Raw genomic sequence first — 15,533 nt, 5'->3', positions numbered from 1 at the left:
TTAAGCAAAATCTTCACTTAAAAATTCTTAAAAACACAACAGACTGATTGAGGTGAGATTCGAAACCACGCTTCCGAAGAGACTGGTACCTGAAACCAGCACCTTAGACCACACGGCCACTCTACCTGAACACACACGTCAGCTCAGACAAATGAGCAAGAGCTTCATGTTATTAAACTATGAAAATGCATGCGTCTGATAGAGGTGGGATTCGAACCCACGCCTCCGAAGAGACTGGTACCTGAAACCAGCGCCTTAGATAACTCGGCCACTCTACCTGGACAAACACTCGTCAACTAAGACAAATAAACAAGAGCTTCATGTTATTAAACTAACAAAATGCATGAGTCTGATAGAGGTGGGATTCGAACCCACGCCTCCGAAGAGACTAATGCCTAAAACCAGCTCTTTAGACCACTCGGCCACTCTACCTGAACACACTTGTCAACTCAGACAAATAAGCAAGAGCTTCATGTTATTAAACTAAGAAAATGCATGAGTCTGATAGAGGTGGGATTCGAACCCACGCCTCCGAAGAGACTGGTGCCTAAAACCAGCTCTTTAGACCACTCGGCCACTCTACCTGAACACACTTGTCAACTCAGACAAATAAGCAAGAGCTTCATGTTATTAAACTAAGAAAATGCATGAGTCTGATAGAGGTGGGATTCGAACCCACGCCTCCGAAGAGACTGGTACCTGAAACCAGCGCCTTAGATAACTCGGCCACTCTACCTGGACAAACACTCGTCAACTAAGACAAATAAGCAGAGCTTCATGTTATTAAACTAAGAAAATGCATGAGTCTGATAGAGGTGGGATTCGAACCCACGCCTCCGAAGAGACTGGTACCTGAAACCAGCGCCTTAGACCACTCGGCCACTCTACCTGAACACACTTGTCAACTCAGACAAATAAGCAAGAGCTTCATGTTATTAAACTAAGAAAATGCATGAGTCTGATAGAGGTGGGATTCGAACCCACGCCTCCGAAGAGACTGGTGCCTTAAACCAGCGCCTTAGACCACTTGGCCACTCTACCTGAACACACTTGTCAACTCAGACAAATAAGCAAGAGCTTCATGTTATTAAACTAAGAAAATGCATGAGTCTGATAGAGGTGGGTTTCGAACCCACGCCTCCGAAGAGACTGGTGCCTTAAACCAGCGCCTTAGACCACTCGGCCACTCTACCTGAACACACACGTCAACTAAGAGCTTCATGTTATTAAACTAACAAAATGCATGAGTCTGATAGAGGTGGGATTCGACACCATGCCTCCTAAGAGACCGGTGCCTAAAACCAGCGCCTTAGACCACTCGGCCACTCTACCTGAAAACAAAAGTAAACTCAGTCTATTTAGCAAAATCTTCACTTTAAAATTCTTAAAAACACAACAGACTGATTGAGGTGAGATTCGAAACCACGCTTCCGAAGAGAATGGTACCTGAAACCAGCACCTTAGACCACACGGCCACTCTACCTGAACACACACGTCAGCTCAGACAAATGAGCAAGAGCTTCATGTTATTAAACTATGAAAATGCATGACTCTGATAGAGGTGGGCTTCGAACCCACGCCTCCGAAGAGACTGGTGCCTTAAACCAGCGCCTTAGACCACTCGGCCACTCTACCAAAACAAACACGTCAACTAAGACAAATAAGCAAGAGCTTCATGTTATTAAACTAACAAAATGCATGAGTCTGATAGAGGTGGGATTCGAATCCACGCCATCGAAGAGACCGGTGCCTAAAACCAGCGCCTTAGACCACTCGGCCACTCTACCTGAAAACAAAAGTAAACTCAGTCTATTAAGCAAAATCTTCACTTTAAAATTCTTACAAACACAACAGACTGATAGGGGTGAGATTCGAACCCACGCCTCCGAATAGACTGGTACCTGAAACCAGCGCCTTAGACCACTCGGTCACTCTACCTGAACACACCTGTCAACTCAGACAAATAAGCAAGAGCTTCATGTTATTAAACTAAGAAAATGCATGAGTCTGATAGAGGTGGGATTCGAACCCACGCCTCCGAAGAGACTGGTGCCTTAAACCAACGCCTTAGACCACTCGGCCACTCTACCTGAACACACCGGTCAACTCAGACAAATAAGCAAGAGCTTCATGTTATTAAACTAAGAAAATGCATGAGACTGATAGAGGTGGGATTCGAATCCACGCCATCGAAAAGACCGGTGCCTGAAACCAGCGCCTTAGACCACTCGGCCACTCTACCTGAAAGCAAAAGTAAACTCAGTCTATTAAGCAAAATCTTCACTTTAAAATTCTTAAAAACACAACAGACTGATAGAGGTGAGATTCGAAACCACGCCTTCGAAGAGACTGGTACCTGAAACCAGCGCCTTGGACCACTCGGCCACTCTACCTGGACAAACACTCGTCAACTAAGACATATAAGCAAGAGCTTCACGTTATTAAACTAAGAAAATGCATGAGTCTGATAGAGGTGGGATTCGAACCCACGCCTCCGAAGAGACTGGTGCCTTAAACCAGCGCCTTAGACCACTCGGCCACTCTACCTGAACACACTTGTCAACTCAGACAAATAAGCAAGAGCTTCATGTTATTAAACTAAGAAAATGCATGCGTCTGATAGAGGTGGGATTCGAACCCACGCCTCCGAAGAGACTGGTACCTGAAACCAGCGCCCTAGACCACTCGGCCACTCTACCTGAACACACACGTCAACTAAGACAAATAAGCAAGAGCTTCATGTTATTAAACTAAGAAAATGCATGCGTCTGATAGAGGTGAGATTCGAACCCACGCCTCCGAATAGACTGGTACCTGAAACCAGCGCCTTAGACCACTCGGCCACTCTACATGAACACACCTGTCAACTCAGACAAATAAGCAAGAGCTTCATGTTATTAAACTAAGAAAATGCATGAGTCTGATAAGGTGGGATTCGAACCCACGCCTCCGAAGAGACTGGAGCCTTAAACCAACGCCTTAGACCACTCGGCCACTCTACCTGAACACACCTGTCAACTCAGACAAATAAGCAAGAGCTTCATGTTATTAAACTAAGAAAATGCATGAGTCTGATAGAGGTGGGATTCGAATCCACGCCTCCGAAGAGACTGGTGCCTAAAACCAGCTCCTTAGACCACTCGGCCACTCTACCTGAACACACTTGTCAACTCAGACAAATAAGCAAGAGCTTCATGTTATTAAACTAAGAAAATGCATGAGTCTGATAGAGGTGGGATTCGAACCCACGCCTCCGAAGAGACTGGTACCTGAAACCAGCGCCTTAGACCACTCGGCCACTCTACCTGGACAAACACTCGTCAACTAAGACAAATAAGCAAGAGCTTCATGTTATTAAACTAAGAAAATGCATGAGTCTGATAGAGTTGGGATTCGAACTAACGCCTCCGAAGAGACTGGTGCCTTAAACCAGCGCCTTAGACCACTTGGCCACTCTACCTGAACACACTTGTCAACTCAGACAAATAAGCAAGAGCTTCATGTTATTAAACTAAGAAAATGCATGAGTCTGATAGAGGTGGGTTTCGAACCCACGCCTCCGAAGGGACTGGTACCTGAAACCAGCGCCTTAGACCACTCGGCCACTCTACCTGGACAAACACTCGTCAACTAAAACTAATAAGCAAGAGCTTCATGTTATTAAACTAAGAAAATGCATGAGTCTGATAGAGGTGGGATTCGAACTAACGCCTCCGAAGAGACTGGTGCCTTAAACCAGCGCCTTAGACCACTTGGCCACTCTACCTGAACACACTTGTCAACTCAGACAAATAAGCAAGAGCTTCATGTTATTAAACTAAGAAAATGCATGAGTCTGATAGAGGTGGGTTTCGAACCCACGCCTCCGAAGAGACTGGTGCCTTAAACCAGCGACTCAGACCACTCGGCCACTCTACCTGAACACACACGTCGACTAAGACAAATAAGCAAGAGCTTCATGTTATTAAACTAACAAAATGCATGAGTCTGATAGAGGTGGGATTCGACACCACGCCTCCGAAGAGACCGGTGCCTAAAACCAGCGCCTTAGACCACTCGGCCACTCTACCTGAAAACAAAAGTAAACTCAGTCTATTAAGCAAAATCTTCACTTTAAAATTCTTAAAAACACAACAGACTGATTGAGGTGAGATTCGAAACCACGCTTCCGAATAGACTGGTACCTGAAACCAGCACCTTAGACCACACGGCCACTCTACCTGAACACACACGTCAGCTCAGACAAATGAGCAAGAGCTTCATGTTATTAAACTATGAAAATGCATGAATCTGATAGAGGTGGGATTCGAACCCACGCCTCCGAAGAGACTGGTACCTGAAACCAGCGCCTTAGACCACTCGGCCACTCTACCTGAACACACTTTTCAACTCAGACAAATAAGCAAGAGCTTCATGTTATTAAACTAAGAAAATGCATGACTCTGATAGAGGTGGGCTTCGAACCCACGCCTCCGAAGAGACTGGTGCCTTAAACCAGCGCCTTAGACCACTCGGCCACTCTACCTAAACACACACGTCAACTAAGACAAATAAGCAAGAGCTTCATGTTATTAAACTAACAAAATGCATGAGTCTGATAGAGGTGGGATTCGAATCCACGCCATCGAAGAGACCGGTGCCTAAAACCAGCGCCTTAGACCACTCGGCAACTCTACCTGAAAACAAAAGTAAACTCAGTCTATTAAGCAAAATCTTCACTTTAAAATTCTTACAAACACAACAGACTGATAGGGGTGAGATTCGAACCCACGCCTCCGAATAGACTGGTACCTGAAACCAGCGCCTTAGACCACTCGGCCACTCTACCTGGACAAACACTCGTCAACTAAGACAAATAAGCAAGAGCTTCATGTTATTAAACTAAGAAAATGCATGAGTCTGATAGAGGTGGGATTCGAACTAACGCCTCCGAAGAGACTGGTGCCTTAAACCAGCGCCTTAGACCACTTGGCCACTCTACCTGAAAGCAAAAGTAAACTCAGTCTATTAAGCAAAATCTTCACTTTAAAATTCTTAAAAACACAACAGACTGATACAGGTGAGATTCGAAACCACGCCTTCGAAGAGACTGGTACCTGAAACCAGCACCTTAGACCACACGGCCACTCTACCTGAACACACACGTCAGCTCAGACAAATGAGCAAGAGCTTCATGTTATTAAACTATGAAAATGCATGAATCTGATAGAGGTGGGATTCAAACCCACGCCTCCGAAGAGACTGGTACCTGAAACCAGCGCCTTAGACCACTCGGCCACTCTACCTGAACACACTTTTCAACTCAGACAAATAAGCAAGAGCTTCATGTTATTAAACTAAGAAAATGCATGTCTCTGATAGAGGTGGGCTTCGAACCCACGCCTCCGAAGAGACTGGTGCCTGAAACCAGCGCCTTAGACCACTCGGCCACTCTACCTGAAAGCAAAAGTAAACTCAGTCTATTAAGCAAAATCTTCACTTTAAAATTCTTAAAAACACAACAGACTGATACAGGTGAGATTCGAAACCACGCCTTCGAAGAGACTGGTGCCTTAAACCAGCGCCTTAGACCACTCGGCCAGTCTACCTAAACACACTTGTCAACTCAGACAAATAAGCAAGAGCTTCATGTTATTAAACTAAGAAAATGCATGAGTCTGATAGAGGTGGGTTTCGAACCCACGCCTCCGAAGAGACTGGTGCCTTAAACCAGCGCCTCAGACCACTCGGCCACTCTACCTGGACAAACACTCGTCAACTAAGACAAATAAGCAAGAGCTTCATGTTATTAAACTAACAAAATGCATGAGTCTGATAGAGGTGGGATTCGAACCCACGCCTCCGAAGAGACCGGTGCCTAAAACCAGCGCCTTAGACCACTCGGCCACTCTACCTGAAAACAAAAGTAAACTCAGTCTATTTAGCAAAATCTTCACTTTAAAATTCTTAAAAACACAACAGACTGATAGAGGTGAGATTCGAAACCACGCCTCCGAAGAGACTGGTACCTGAAACCAGCACCTTAGACCACACGGCCACTCTAACTGAACACACACGTCAGCTCAGACAAATAAGCAAGAGCTTCATGTTATTAAACTAACAAAATGCATGAGTCTGATAGAGGTGGGATTCGAACCCACGCCTCCGAAGAGACTGGTGCCTAAAACCAGCTCCTTAGACCACTCGGCCACTCTACCTGAACACACTTGTCAACTCAGACAAATAAGCAAGAGCTTCATGTTATTAAACTAAGAAAATGCATGAGTCTGATAGAGGTGGGATTCGAACCCACGCCTCCGAAGAGACTGTTACCTGAAACCAGCGCCTTAGACCACTCGGCCACTCTACCTGGACAAACACTCGTCAACTAAGACAAATAAGCAAGAGCTTCATGTTATTAAACTAAGAAAATGCATGAGTCTCATAGAGGTGGGATTCGAACCCACGCCTCCGAAGAGACTGGTGCCTTAAACCAGCGCCTTAGACCACTCGGCCACTCTACCTGAAAACAAAAGTAAACTCAGTCTATTAAGCAAAATCTTCACTTTAAAATTCTTACAAACACAACAGACTGATAGGGGTGAGATTCGAACCCACGCCTCCGAATAGACTGGTACCTGAAACCAGCGCCTTAGACCACTCGGCCACTCTACATGAACACACCTGTCAACTCAGACAAATAAGCAAGAGCTTCATGTTATTAAACTAAGAAAATGCATGAGTCTGATAAGGTGGGATTCGAACCCACGCCTCCGAAGAGACTGGTGCCTTAAACCAACGCCTTAGACCACTCGGCCACTCTACCTGAACACACCTGTCAACTCAGACAAATAAGCAAGAGCTTCATGTTATTAAACTAAGAAAATGCATGAGTCTGATAGAGGTGGGATTCGAATCCACGCCTCCGAAGAGACTGGTGCCTAAAACCAGCTCCTTAGACCACTCGGCCACTCTACCTGAACACACTTGTCAACTCAGACAAATAAGCAAGAGCTTCATGTTATTAAACTAAGAAAATGCATGAGTCTGATAGAGGTGGGATTCGAACCCACGCCTCCGAAGAGACTGGTACCTGAAACCAGCGCCTTAGACCACTCGGCCACTCTACCTGGACAAACACTCGTCAACTAAAACAAATAAGCAAGAGCTTCATGTTATTAAACTAAGAAAATGCATGAGTCTGATAGAGGTGGGATTCGAACTAACGCCTCCGAAGAGACTGGTGCCTTAAACCAGCGCCTTAGACCACTTGGCCACTCTACCTGAACACACTTGTCAACTCAGACAAATAAGCAAGAGCTTCATGTTATTAAACTAAGAAAATGCATGAGTCTGATAGAGGTGGGTTTCGAACCCACGCCTCCGAAGAGACTGGTGCCTTAAACCAGCGACTCAGACCACTCGGCCACTCTACCTGACCACACACGTCGACTAAGACAAATAAGCAAGAGCTTCATGTTATTAAACTAACAAAATGCATGAGTCTGATAGAGGTGGGATTCGACACCACGCCTCCGAAGAGACCGGTGCCTAAAACCAGCGCCTTAGACCACTCGGCCACTCTACCTGAAAACAAAAGTAAACTCAGTCTATTAAGCAAAATCTTCACTTTAAAATTCTTAAAAACACAACAGACTGATTGAGGTGAGATTCGAAACCACGCTTCCGAATAGACTGGTACCTGAAACCAGCACCTTAGACCACACGGCCACTCTACCTGAACACACACGTCAGCTCAGACAAATGAGCAAGAGCTTCATGTTATTAAACTATGAAAATGCATGAATCTGATAGAGGTGGGATTCGAACCCACGCCTCCGAAGAGACTGGTACCTGAAACCAGCGCCTTAGACCACTCGGCCACTCTACCTGAACACACTTTTCAACTCAGACAAATAAGCAAGAGCTTCATGTTATTAAACTAAGAAAATGCATGACTCTGATAGAGGTGGGCTTCGAACCCACGCCTCCGAAGAGACTGGTGCCTTAAACCAGCGCCTTAGACCACTCGGCCACTCTACCTAAACACACACGTCAACTAAGACAAATAAGCAAGAGCTTCATGTTATTAAACTAACAAAATGCATGAGTCTGATAGAGGTGGGATTCGAATCCACGCCATCGAAGAGACCGGTGCCTAAAACCAGCGCCTTAGACCACTCGGCAACTCTACCTGAAAACAAAAGTAAACTCAGTCTATTAAGCAAAATCTTCACTTTAAAATTCTTACAAACACAACAGACTGATAGGGGTGAGATTCGAACCCACGCCTCCGAATAGACTGGTACCTGAAACCAGCGCCTTAGACCACTCGGCCACTCTACCTGGACAAACACTCGTCAACTAAGACAAATAAGCAAGAGCTTCATGTTATTAAACTAAGAAAATGCATGAGTCTGATAGAGGTGGGATTCGAACTAACGCCTCCGAAGAGACTGGTGCCTTAAACCAGCGCCTTAGACCACTTGGCCACTCTACCTGAAAGCAAAAGTAAACTCAGTCTATTAAGCAAAATCTTCACTTTAAAATTCTTAAAAACACAACAGACTGATACAGGTGAGATTCGAAACCACGCCTTCGAAGAGACTGGTACCTGAAACCAGCACCTTAGACCACACGGCCACTCTACCTGAACACACACGTCAGCTCAGACAAATGAGCAAGAGCTTCATGTTATTAAACTATGAAAATGCATGAATCTGATAGAGGTGGGATTCAAACCCACGCCTCCGAAGAGACTGGTACCTGAAACCAGCGCCTTAGACCACTCGGCCACTCTACCTGAACACACTTTTCAACTCAGACAAATAAGCAAGAGCTTCATGTTATTAAACTAAGAAAATGCATGTCTCTGATAGAGGTGGGCTTCGAACCCACGCCTCCGAAGAGACTGGTGCCTGAAACCAGCGCCTTAGACCACTCGGCCACTCTACCTGAAAGCAAAAGTAAACTCAGTCTATTAAGCAAAATCTTCACTTTAAAATTCTTAAAAACACAACAGACTGATACAGGTGAGATTCGAAACCACGCCTTCGAAGAGACTGGTGCCTTAAACCAGCGCCTTAGACCACTCGGCCAGTCTACCTAAACACACTTGTCAACTCAGACAAATAAGCAAGAGCTTCATGTTATTAAACTAAGAAAATGCATGAGTCTGATAGAGGTGGGTTTCGAACCCACGCCTCCGAAGAGACTGGTGCCTTAAACCAGCGCCTCAGACCACTCGGCCACTCTACCTGGACAAACACTCGTCAACTAAGACAAATAAGCAAGAGCTTCATGTTATTAAACTAACAAAATGCATGAGTCTGATACAGGTGGGATTCGAACCCACGCCTCCGAAGAGACCGGTGCCTAAAACCAGCGCCTTAGACCACTCGGCCACTCTACCTGAAAACAAAAGTAAACTCAGTCTATTTAGCAAAATCTTCACTTTAAAATTCTTAAAAACACAACAGACTGATAGAGGTGAGATTCGAAACCACGCCTCCGAAGAGACTGGTACCTGAAACCAGCACCTTAGACCACACGGCCACTCTAACTGAACACACACGTCAGCTCAGACAAATAAGCAAGAGCTTCATGTTATTAAACTAGGAAAATGCATGCGTCTGATAGAGGTGGGATTCGAACCCACGCCTCCGAAGAGACTGGTACCTGAAACCAGCGCCTTAGACCACTCGGCCACTCTACCTGGACAAACACTTATCAACTAAGACAAATAAGCAAGAGCTTCATGTTATTAAACTAACAAAATGCATGAGTCTGATAGAGGTGGGATTCGAACCCACGCCTCCGAAGAGACTGGTGCCTAAAACCAGCTCCTTAGACCACTCGGCCACTCTACCTGAACACACTTGTCAACTCAGACAAATAAGCAAGAGCTTCATGTTATTAAACTAAGAAAATGCATGAGTCTGATAGAGGTGGGATTCGAACCCACGCCTCCGAAGAGACTGTTACCTGAAACCAGCGCCTTAGACCACTCGGCCACTCTACCTGGACAAACACTCGTCAACTAAGACAAATAAGCAAGAGCTTCATGTTATTAAACTAAGAAAATGCATGAGTCTCATAGAGGTGGGATTCGAACCCACGCCTCCGAAGAGACTGGTGCCTTAAACCAGCGCCTTAGACCACTTGGCCACTCTACCTGAACACACTTGTCAACTCAGACAAATAAGCAAGAGCTTCATGCTATTAAACTAAGAAAATGCATGAGTCTCATAGAGGTGGGATTCGAACCCACGCCTCCGAAGAGACTGGTGCCTTAAACCAGCGCCTTAGACCACTTGGCCACTCTACCTGAACACACTTGTCAACTCAGACAAATAAGCAAGAGCTTCATGTTATTAAACTAACAAAATGCATGAGTCTGATAGAGGTGGGATTCGAACCCACGCATTCGAAGAGACCGGTGCCTAAAACCAGCGCCTTAGACCACTCGGCCACTCTACCTGAAAACAAAAGTAAACTCAGTCTATTAAGCAAAATCTTCACTTTAAAATTCTTAAAAACACAACAGACTGATAGAGGTGAGATTCGAAACCACGCCTCCGAAGAGACTGGTACCTGAAACCAGCACCTTAGACCACACGGCCTTTCTAACTGAACACACACTCGTCAGCTCAGACAAATTAGCAAGAGCTTCATGTTATTAAACTATGAATATGCATGCGTCTGATAGAGGTGCGATTCGAACCCACGCCTCCGAAGAGACTGGTACCTGAAACCAGCGCCTTAGACTTCTCGGCCACTCTACCTGCACAAACACTCGTCAACTAAGACAAATAAGCAAGAGCTTCATGTTATTAAACTAACAAAATGCATGAGTCTGATAGAGGTGGGATTCGAACCCACGCCTCCAAAGAGACCGGTGCCTAAAGCCAGCGCCTTAGACCACTTGGCCACTCTACCTGGAAACAAAAGTAAACTCAGTCTATTTAGCAAAATCTTCACTTTAAAATTCTTAAAAACACAACAGACTGATAGAGGTGAGATTCGAAACCACGCTTCCGAAGAGACTGGTACCTGAAACCAGCACCTTAGACCACACGGCCACTCTACCTGAACACACACGTCAGCTCAGACAAATGAGCAAGAGCTTCATGTTATTAAACTATGAAAATGCATGAATCTGATAGAGGTGGGATTCGAACCCACGCCTCCGAAGAGACTGGTACCTGAAACCAGCGCCTTAGACCACTCGGCCACTCTACCTGAACACACTTTTCAACTCAGACAAATAAGCAAGAGCTTCATGTTATTAAACTAAGAAAATGCGTGACTCTGATAGAGGTTGGCTTCGAACCCACGCCTCCGAAGAGACTGGTGCCTTAAACCAGCGCCTTGGACCACTCGGCCACTCTACCTAAACACACACGTCAACTAAGACAAATAAGCAAGAGCTTCAGGTTATTAAACTAACAAAATGCATGAGTCTGATAGAGGTGGGATTCGAATCCACGCCTTCGAAGAGACCGGTGCCTAAAACCAGCGCCTTAGACCACTCGGCAACTCTACCTGAAAACAAAAGTAAACTCAGTCTATTAAGCAAAATCTTCACTTTAAAATTCTTACAAACACAACAGACTGATAGGGGTGAGATTCGAACCCACGCCTCCGAATAGACTCGTACCTGAAACCAGCGCCTTAGACCACTCGGCCACTCTACCTGAACACACCTGTCAACTCAGACAAATAAGCAAGAGCTTCATGTTATTAAACTAAGAAAATGCATAAGTCTGATAGAGGTGGGATTCGAACCCACGCCTCCGAAGAGACTGGTGCCTTAAACCAACGCCTTAGACCACTCGGCCACTCTACCTGAAAACAAAAGTAAACTCAGTCTATTTAGCAAAATCTTCACTTTAAAATTCTTAAAAACACAACAGACTGATAGAGGTGAGATTCGAAACCACGCCTCCGAAGAGACTGGTACCTGAAACCAGCACCTTAGACCACAAGGCCACTCTAACTGAACACACACGTCAGCTCAGACAAATAAGCAAGAGCTTCATGTTATTAAACTATGAAAATGCATGCGTCTGATAGAGGTGCGATTCGAACCCACGCCTCCGAAGAGACTGGTACCTGAAACCAGCGCCTTAGACCACTCGGCCACTCTACCTGAACACACTTGTCAACTCAGACAAATAAGCAAGAGCTTCATGTTATTAAACTAAGAAAATGCATGAGTCTGATAGAGGTGGGATTCGAACCCACGCCTCCGAAGAGACTGTTACCTGAAACCAGCGCCTTAGACCACTCGGCCTTTCTACCTGGACAAACACTGGTCAACTAAGACAAATAAGCAAGAGCTTCATGTTATTAAACTAAGAAAATGCATGAGTCTGATAGAAGTGGGATTCGAACCCACGCCTCCGAAGAGACTGGTGCCTTAAACCAGCGCCTTAGACCACTTGGCCACTCTACCTGAACACACTTGTCAACTCAGACAAATAAGCAAGAGCTTCATGTTATTAAACTAAGAAAATGCATGAGTCTGATAGAGGTGGGTTTCGAACCCACGCCTCCGAAGAGACAGGTGCCTTAAACCAGCGCCTTAGACCACTCGGCCACTCTACCTGAACACACACGTCAACTAAGACAAATAAGCAAGAGCTTCATGTTATTAAACTAACAAAATGCATGAGTCTGATAGAGGTGGGATTCGAACCCACGCATTCGAAGAGACCGGTGCCTAAAACCAGCGCCTTAGACCACTCGGCCACTCTACCTGAAAACAAAAGTAAACTCAGTCTATTAAGCAAAATCTTCACTTTAAAATTCTTAAAAACACAACAGACTGATAGAGGTGAGATTCGAAACCACGCCTCCGAAGAGACTGGTACCTGAAACCAGCACCTTAGACCACACGGCCACTCTACCTGAACACACACGTCAGCTCAGACAAATGAGCAAGAGCTTCATGTTATAAAACTATGAAAATGCATGAGTCTGATAGAGGTGGGATTCGAACCCACGCATTCGAAGAGACCGGTGCCTAAAACAAGCGCCTTAGACCACTCGGCCACTCTACCTGAAAACAAAAGTAAACTCAGTCTATTAAGCAAAAACTTCACTTTAAAATTCTTAAAAACACAACAGACTGATAGAGGTGAGATTCGAAACCACGCCTCCGAAGAGACTGGTACCTGAAACCAGCACTTTAGACCACACGGCCACTCTAACTGAACACACACGTCAGCTCAGACAAATGAGCAAGAGCTTCATGTTATTAAACTATGAAAATGCATGCGTCTGATAGCGGTGCGATTCGAACCCACGCCTCCGAAGAGACTGGTACCTGAAACCAGCGCCTTAGACTACTCAGCCACTCTACCTGCACAAACACTCGTTAACTAAGACAAATAAGCAAGAGCTTCATGTTATTAAACTAACAAAATGCATGAGTCTGATAGAGGTGGGATTCGAACACACGCCTCCGAAGAGACCGGTGCCTAAAACCAGCGCCTTAGACCACTTGGCCACTCTACCTGAAAACAAAAGTAAACTCAGTCTATTTAGCAAAATCTTCACTTTAAAATTCTTAAAAACACAACAGACTGATAGAGGTGAGATTCGAAACCACGCCTCCGAAGAGACTGGTACCTGAAACCAGCACCTTAGACAACACGGCCACTATAACTGAACACACACTTCAGCTCAGACAAATGAGCAAGAGCTTCATGTTATTAAACTATGAAAATGCATGCGTCTGATAGAGGTGGGATTCGAACCCACCCCTCCGAAGAGACTGGTACCTGAAACCAGCGCCTTAGACCACTCGGCCACTCTACCTGGACAAACACTCGTCAACTAAGACAAATAAGCAAGAGCTTCATGTTATTAAACTAACAAAATGCATGAGTCTGATAGAGGTGGGATTCGAACCCACGCCTCCGAAGAGACTGGTGCCTAAACCAGCTCCTTAGACCACTCGGCCACTCTACCTGAACACATTTGTCAACTCAGACAAATAAGCAAGAGCTTCATGTTATTAAACTATGAAAATGCATGCGTCCGATAGAGGTGGGATTCGAACCCACGCCTCCGAAGAGACTGGTGCCTTAAACCAGCGCCTTAGACCACTCGGCCACTCTACCTGAACACATAACTAAACTCAGTCTATTCAGCAAAATCTTCGTTTTACAATTCTTAGAAACACAACAGACTGATAAGGGTGAGATTCCAACCCACGCCTCCGAAGAGACTGGTACCTGAAACCAGCGCCTTAGACCACTCGGCCACTCTACCTGAACACACTTGTCAACTCACACAAATAAGCAAGAACTTCATGTTATTAAACTAAGAAAATGCATGAGTCTGATAGAGGTGGGATTCGAACCCACGCCTCCGAAGAGTCTGGTGCCTTAAACCAGCGCCTTAGACCACTCGGCCACTCTACCTGGACAAACACTCGTCAACTAAGACAAATAAGCAAGAACTTCATGTTATTAAACTAACAAAATGCATGAGTCTGATAGAGGTGGGATTCGAACCCACGCCTCCGAAGAGACTGGTGCCTAAAACCAGCGCCTTGGACCACTCGGCCACTCTACCTGAAAACATAAGTAAACTCAGTCTATTCAGCAAAATCTTCGTTTTACAATTCTTTGAAACACAACAGACTGATAAGGGTGAGACTCCAACCCACGCCTCCGAAGAGACTGGTACCTGAAACCAGCGCCTTAGACCACTCGGCCACTCTACCTGAACACACTTGTCAACTCAGACAAATAAGCAAGAGCTTCATGTTATTAAACTAAGAAAATGCATGAGTCTAATAGAGGTGGGATTCGAACCCCCGCCTCCGAAGAGACTGGTGCCTTAAACCAGCGCCTTGGCAAACTCGGCCACTCTACCTGAACACACACGTCAACTAAGACAAATAAGCAAGAGCTTCATGTTATTAAACTAACAAAATGCATGAGTCTGATAGAGGTGGGATTCGAACCCACGCCTCCGAAGAGACTGGTGCCTAAACCAGCTCCTTAGACCACTCGGCCACTCTACCTGAACACACTTGTCAACTCAGACAAATAAGCAAGAGCTTCATGTTATTAAACTATGAAAATGCATGCGTCTGATAGAGGTGGGATTCGAACCCACGCCTCCGAAGAGACTGGTGCCTTAAACCAGCGCCTTAGACCACTCGGCCACTCTACCTGAACACATAAGTAAACTCAGTCTATTCAGCAAAATCTTCGTTTTACAATTCTTAGAAACACAACAGACTGATAAGGGTGAGATTCCAACCCACGCCTCCGAAGAGACTGGTACCTGAAACCAGCGCCTTAGACCACTCGGCCACTCTACCTGAACACACTTGTCAACTCACACAAATAAGCAAGAACTTCATGTTATTAAACTAAGAAAATGCATGAGTCTGATAGAGGTGGGATTCGAACCCACGCCTCCGAAGAGTCTGGTGCCTTAAACCAGCGCCTTAGACCACTCGGCCACTCTACCTGGACAAACACTCGTCAACTAAGACAAATAAGCAAGAACTTCATGTTATTAAACTAACA

The 15,533-nt window shown here is 45.3% G+C and overlaps 55 non-coding genes across 55 annotated transcripts; all 55 read right to left on the bottom strand.

Moving 5' to 3' along the window:
• Positions 1-196: 196 nt before the first annotated feature.
• TRNAL-CAG (transfer RNA leucine (anticodon CAG)) lies at positions 197-278 on the bottom strand. Its single transcript has one exon. It is a non-coding gene; the product is annotated as a tRNA-Leu (tRNA).
• A 224-nt stretch (positions 279-502) lies between these two features.
• Positions 503-584, bottom strand: TRNAL-UAG (transfer RNA leucine (anticodon UAG)). The gene has a single exon. It is a non-coding gene; the product is annotated as a tRNA-Leu (tRNA).
• A 70-nt stretch (positions 585-654) lies between these two features.
• On the bottom strand, positions 655-736 carry TRNAL-CAG (transfer RNA leucine (anticodon CAG)). The gene has a single exon. It is a non-coding gene; the product is annotated as a tRNA-Leu (tRNA).
• A 71-nt stretch (positions 737-807) lies between these two features.
• TRNAL-CAG (transfer RNA leucine (anticodon CAG)) lies at positions 808-889 on the bottom strand. The gene has a single exon. It is a non-coding gene; the product is annotated as a tRNA-Leu (tRNA).
• Positions 890-959: 70 nt separating this feature from the next.
• On the bottom strand, positions 960-1,041 carry TRNAL-AAG (transfer RNA leucine (anticodon AAG)). The gene has a single exon. It is a non-coding gene; the product is annotated as a tRNA-Leu (tRNA).
• A 70-nt stretch (positions 1,042-1,111) lies between these two features.
• TRNAL-AAG (transfer RNA leucine (anticodon AAG)) lies at positions 1,112-1,193 on the bottom strand. The gene has a single exon. It is a non-coding gene; the product is annotated as a tRNA-Leu (tRNA).
• Positions 1,194-1,553: 360 nt separating this feature from the next.
• Positions 1,554-1,635, bottom strand: TRNAL-AAG (transfer RNA leucine (anticodon AAG)). Its single transcript has one exon. It is a non-coding gene; the product is annotated as a tRNA-Leu (tRNA).
• A 70-nt stretch (positions 1,636-1,705) lies between these two features.
• TRNAL-UAG (transfer RNA leucine (anticodon UAG)) lies at positions 1,706-1,787 on the bottom strand. Its single transcript has one exon. It is a non-coding gene; the product is annotated as a tRNA-Leu (tRNA).
• Positions 1,788-2,008: 221 nt separating this feature from the next.
• On the bottom strand, positions 2,009-2,090 carry TRNAL-AAG (transfer RNA leucine (anticodon AAG)). Its single transcript has one exon. It is a non-coding gene; the product is annotated as a tRNA-Leu (tRNA).
• A 70-nt stretch (positions 2,091-2,160) lies between these two features.
• TRNAL-CAG (transfer RNA leucine (anticodon CAG)) lies at positions 2,161-2,242 on the bottom strand. Its single transcript has one exon. It is a non-coding gene; the product is annotated as a tRNA-Leu (tRNA).
• A 223-nt stretch (positions 2,243-2,465) lies between these two features.
• Positions 2,466-2,547, bottom strand: TRNAL-AAG (transfer RNA leucine (anticodon AAG)). The gene has a single exon. It is a non-coding gene; the product is annotated as a tRNA-Leu (tRNA).
• Positions 2,548-2,617: 70 nt separating this feature from the next.
• TRNAL-CAG (transfer RNA leucine (anticodon CAG)) lies at positions 2,618-2,699 on the bottom strand. Its single transcript has one exon. It is a non-coding gene; the product is annotated as a tRNA-Leu (tRNA).
• A 222-nt stretch (positions 2,700-2,921) lies between these two features.
• On the bottom strand, positions 2,922-3,002 carry TRNAL-AAG (transfer RNA leucine (anticodon AAG)). Its single transcript has one exon. It is a non-coding gene; the product is annotated as a tRNA-Leu (tRNA).
• Positions 3,003-3,072: 70 nt separating this feature from the next.
• On the bottom strand, positions 3,073-3,154 carry TRNAL-UAG (transfer RNA leucine (anticodon UAG)). The gene has a single exon. It is a non-coding gene; the product is annotated as a tRNA-Leu (tRNA).
• A 70-nt stretch (positions 3,155-3,224) lies between these two features.
• On the bottom strand, positions 3,225-3,306 carry TRNAL-CAG (transfer RNA leucine (anticodon CAG)). The gene has a single exon. It is a non-coding gene; the product is annotated as a tRNA-Leu (tRNA).
• Positions 3,307-3,530: 224 nt separating this feature from the next.
• TRNAL-CAG (transfer RNA leucine (anticodon CAG)) lies at positions 3,531-3,612 on the bottom strand. The gene has a single exon. It is a non-coding gene; the product is annotated as a tRNA-Leu (tRNA).
• Positions 3,613-4,291: 679 nt separating this feature from the next.
• On the bottom strand, positions 4,292-4,373 carry TRNAL-CAG (transfer RNA leucine (anticodon CAG)). The gene has a single exon. It is a non-coding gene; the product is annotated as a tRNA-Leu (tRNA).
• A 70-nt stretch (positions 4,374-4,443) lies between these two features.
• Positions 4,444-4,525, bottom strand: TRNAL-AAG (transfer RNA leucine (anticodon AAG)). The gene has a single exon. It is a non-coding gene; the product is annotated as a tRNA-Leu (tRNA).
• Positions 4,526-5,203: 678 nt separating this feature from the next.
• Positions 5,204-5,285, bottom strand: TRNAL-CAG (transfer RNA leucine (anticodon CAG)). The gene has a single exon. It is a non-coding gene; the product is annotated as a tRNA-Leu (tRNA).
• A 70-nt stretch (positions 5,286-5,355) lies between these two features.
• Positions 5,356-5,437, bottom strand: TRNAL-CAG (transfer RNA leucine (anticodon CAG)). The gene has a single exon. It is a non-coding gene; the product is annotated as a tRNA-Leu (tRNA).
• A 221-nt stretch (positions 5,438-5,658) lies between these two features.
• On the bottom strand, positions 5,659-5,740 carry TRNAL-AAG (transfer RNA leucine (anticodon AAG)). The gene has a single exon. It is a non-coding gene; the product is annotated as a tRNA-Leu (tRNA).
• Positions 5,741-5,812: 72 nt separating this feature from the next.
• On the bottom strand, positions 5,813-5,894 carry TRNAL-UAG (transfer RNA leucine (anticodon UAG)). Its single transcript has one exon. It is a non-coding gene; the product is annotated as a tRNA-Leu (tRNA).
• Positions 5,895-6,115: 221 nt separating this feature from the next.
• TRNAL-UAG (transfer RNA leucine (anticodon UAG)) lies at positions 6,116-6,197 on the bottom strand. The gene has a single exon. It is a non-coding gene; the product is annotated as a tRNA-Leu (tRNA).
• A 70-nt stretch (positions 6,198-6,267) lies between these two features.
• Positions 6,268-6,349, bottom strand: TRNAL-CAG (transfer RNA leucine (anticodon CAG)). The gene has a single exon. It is a non-coding gene; the product is annotated as a tRNA-Leu (tRNA).
• Positions 6,350-6,421: 72 nt separating this feature from the next.
• On the bottom strand, positions 6,422-6,503 carry TRNAL-AAG (transfer RNA leucine (anticodon AAG)). The gene has a single exon. It is a non-coding gene; the product is annotated as a tRNA-Leu (tRNA).
• Positions 6,504-6,724: 221 nt separating this feature from the next.
• Positions 6,725-6,805, bottom strand: TRNAL-AAG (transfer RNA leucine (anticodon AAG)). The gene has a single exon. It is a non-coding gene; the product is annotated as a tRNA-Leu (tRNA).
• A 70-nt stretch (positions 6,806-6,875) lies between these two features.
• Positions 6,876-6,957, bottom strand: TRNAL-UAG (transfer RNA leucine (anticodon UAG)). The gene has a single exon. It is a non-coding gene; the product is annotated as a tRNA-Leu (tRNA).
• Positions 6,958-7,027: 70 nt separating this feature from the next.
• TRNAL-CAG (transfer RNA leucine (anticodon CAG)) lies at positions 7,028-7,109 on the bottom strand. Its single transcript has one exon. It is a non-coding gene; the product is annotated as a tRNA-Leu (tRNA).
• A 679-nt stretch (positions 7,110-7,788) lies between these two features.
• On the bottom strand, positions 7,789-7,870 carry TRNAL-CAG (transfer RNA leucine (anticodon CAG)). The gene has a single exon. It is a non-coding gene; the product is annotated as a tRNA-Leu (tRNA).
• Positions 7,871-7,940: 70 nt separating this feature from the next.
• TRNAL-AAG (transfer RNA leucine (anticodon AAG)) lies at positions 7,941-8,022 on the bottom strand. Its single transcript has one exon. It is a non-coding gene; the product is annotated as a tRNA-Leu (tRNA).
• Positions 8,023-8,700: 678 nt separating this feature from the next.
• TRNAL-CAG (transfer RNA leucine (anticodon CAG)) lies at positions 8,701-8,782 on the bottom strand. The gene has a single exon. It is a non-coding gene; the product is annotated as a tRNA-Leu (tRNA).
• Positions 8,783-8,852: 70 nt separating this feature from the next.
• Positions 8,853-8,934, bottom strand: TRNAL-CAG (transfer RNA leucine (anticodon CAG)). The gene has a single exon. It is a non-coding gene; the product is annotated as a tRNA-Leu (tRNA).
• A 221-nt stretch (positions 8,935-9,155) lies between these two features.
• On the bottom strand, positions 9,156-9,237 carry TRNAL-AAG (transfer RNA leucine (anticodon AAG)). The gene has a single exon. It is a non-coding gene; the product is annotated as a tRNA-Leu (tRNA).
• A 72-nt stretch (positions 9,238-9,309) lies between these two features.
• On the bottom strand, positions 9,310-9,391 carry TRNAL-UAG (transfer RNA leucine (anticodon UAG)). The gene has a single exon. It is a non-coding gene; the product is annotated as a tRNA-Leu (tRNA).
• Positions 9,392-9,612: 221 nt separating this feature from the next.
• TRNAL-CAG (transfer RNA leucine (anticodon CAG)) lies at positions 9,613-9,694 on the bottom strand. Its single transcript has one exon. It is a non-coding gene; the product is annotated as a tRNA-Leu (tRNA).
• A 72-nt stretch (positions 9,695-9,766) lies between these two features.
• On the bottom strand, positions 9,767-9,848 carry TRNAL-UAG (transfer RNA leucine (anticodon UAG)). The gene has a single exon. It is a non-coding gene; the product is annotated as a tRNA-Leu (tRNA).
• Positions 9,849-9,918: 70 nt separating this feature from the next.
• TRNAL-CAG (transfer RNA leucine (anticodon CAG)) lies at positions 9,919-10,000 on the bottom strand. Its single transcript has one exon. It is a non-coding gene; the product is annotated as a tRNA-Leu (tRNA).
• A 72-nt stretch (positions 10,001-10,072) lies between these two features.
• TRNAL-AAG (transfer RNA leucine (anticodon AAG)) lies at positions 10,073-10,154 on the bottom strand. The gene has a single exon. It is a non-coding gene; the product is annotated as a tRNA-Leu (tRNA).
• Positions 10,155-10,224: 70 nt separating this feature from the next.
• TRNAL-AAG (transfer RNA leucine (anticodon AAG)) lies at positions 10,225-10,306 on the bottom strand. The gene has a single exon. It is a non-coding gene; the product is annotated as a tRNA-Leu (tRNA).
• A 70-nt stretch (positions 10,307-10,376) lies between these two features.
• Positions 10,377-10,458, bottom strand: TRNAL-UAG (transfer RNA leucine (anticodon UAG)). The gene has a single exon. It is a non-coding gene; the product is annotated as a tRNA-Leu (tRNA).
• A 377-nt stretch (positions 10,459-10,835) lies between these two features.
• Positions 10,836-10,917, bottom strand: TRNAL-UAG (transfer RNA leucine (anticodon UAG)). Its single transcript has one exon. It is a non-coding gene; the product is annotated as a tRNA-Leu (tRNA).
• A 221-nt stretch (positions 10,918-11,138) lies between these two features.
• TRNAL-CAG (transfer RNA leucine (anticodon CAG)) lies at positions 11,139-11,220 on the bottom strand. The gene has a single exon. It is a non-coding gene; the product is annotated as a tRNA-Leu (tRNA).
• Positions 11,221-11,290: 70 nt separating this feature from the next.
• TRNAL-AAG (transfer RNA leucine (anticodon AAG)) lies at positions 11,291-11,372 on the bottom strand. The gene has a single exon. It is a non-coding gene; the product is annotated as a tRNA-Leu (tRNA).
• A 373-nt stretch (positions 11,373-11,745) lies between these two features.
• TRNAL-AAG (transfer RNA leucine (anticodon AAG)) lies at positions 11,746-11,827 on the bottom strand. The gene has a single exon. It is a non-coding gene; the product is annotated as a tRNA-Leu (tRNA).
• A 221-nt stretch (positions 11,828-12,048) lies between these two features.
• Positions 12,049-12,130, bottom strand: TRNAL-CAG (transfer RNA leucine (anticodon CAG)). Its single transcript has one exon. It is a non-coding gene; the product is annotated as a tRNA-Leu (tRNA).
• Positions 12,131-12,354: 224 nt separating this feature from the next.
• Positions 12,355-12,436, bottom strand: TRNAL-AAG (transfer RNA leucine (anticodon AAG)). The gene has a single exon. It is a non-coding gene; the product is annotated as a tRNA-Leu (tRNA).
• A 70-nt stretch (positions 12,437-12,506) lies between these two features.
• TRNAL-AAG (transfer RNA leucine (anticodon AAG)) lies at positions 12,507-12,588 on the bottom strand. The gene has a single exon. It is a non-coding gene; the product is annotated as a tRNA-Leu (tRNA).
• Positions 12,589-12,658: 70 nt separating this feature from the next.
• On the bottom strand, positions 12,659-12,740 carry TRNAL-UAG (transfer RNA leucine (anticodon UAG)). Its single transcript has one exon. It is a non-coding gene; the product is annotated as a tRNA-Leu (tRNA).
• A 678-nt stretch (positions 12,741-13,418) lies between these two features.
• TRNAL-UAG (transfer RNA leucine (anticodon UAG)) lies at positions 13,419-13,500 on the bottom strand. The gene has a single exon. It is a non-coding gene; the product is annotated as a tRNA-Leu (tRNA).
• Positions 13,501-13,721: 221 nt separating this feature from the next.
• Positions 13,722-13,803, bottom strand: TRNAL-CAG (transfer RNA leucine (anticodon CAG)). Its single transcript has one exon. It is a non-coding gene; the product is annotated as a tRNA-Leu (tRNA).
• A 223-nt stretch (positions 13,804-14,026) lies between these two features.
• Positions 14,027-14,108, bottom strand: TRNAL-AAG (transfer RNA leucine (anticodon AAG)). Its single transcript has one exon. It is a non-coding gene; the product is annotated as a tRNA-Leu (tRNA).
• Positions 14,109-14,329: 221 nt separating this feature from the next.
• Positions 14,330-14,411, bottom strand: TRNAL-AAG (transfer RNA leucine (anticodon AAG)). Its single transcript has one exon. It is a non-coding gene; the product is annotated as a tRNA-Leu (tRNA).
• Positions 14,412-14,483: 72 nt separating this feature from the next.
• TRNAL-UAG (transfer RNA leucine (anticodon UAG)) lies at positions 14,484-14,565 on the bottom strand. The gene has a single exon. It is a non-coding gene; the product is annotated as a tRNA-Leu (tRNA).
• A 524-nt stretch (positions 14,566-15,089) lies between these two features.
• TRNAL-AAG (transfer RNA leucine (anticodon AAG)) lies at positions 15,090-15,171 on the bottom strand. Its single transcript has one exon. It is a non-coding gene; the product is annotated as a tRNA-Leu (tRNA).
• A 221-nt stretch (positions 15,172-15,392) lies between these two features.
• Positions 15,393-15,474, bottom strand: TRNAL-AAG (transfer RNA leucine (anticodon AAG)). Its single transcript has one exon. It is a non-coding gene; the product is annotated as a tRNA-Leu (tRNA).
• Positions 15,475-15,533: the final 59 nt, after the last annotated feature.

The sequence above is a fragment of the Phalangium opilio genome, unplaced genomic scaffold (genome assembly GCF_054372755.1).
Source record: "Phalangium opilio isolate 3A_F unplaced genomic scaffold, DU_Popi_V2 ptg000031l_1, whole genome shotgun sequence".
Classification (NCBI taxonomy): Eukaryota; Metazoa; Arthropoda; class Arachnida; order Opiliones; family Phalangiidae; genus Phalangium; species Phalangium opilio.
This window is presented reverse-complemented; position numbering and strand designations above follow the sequence as displayed.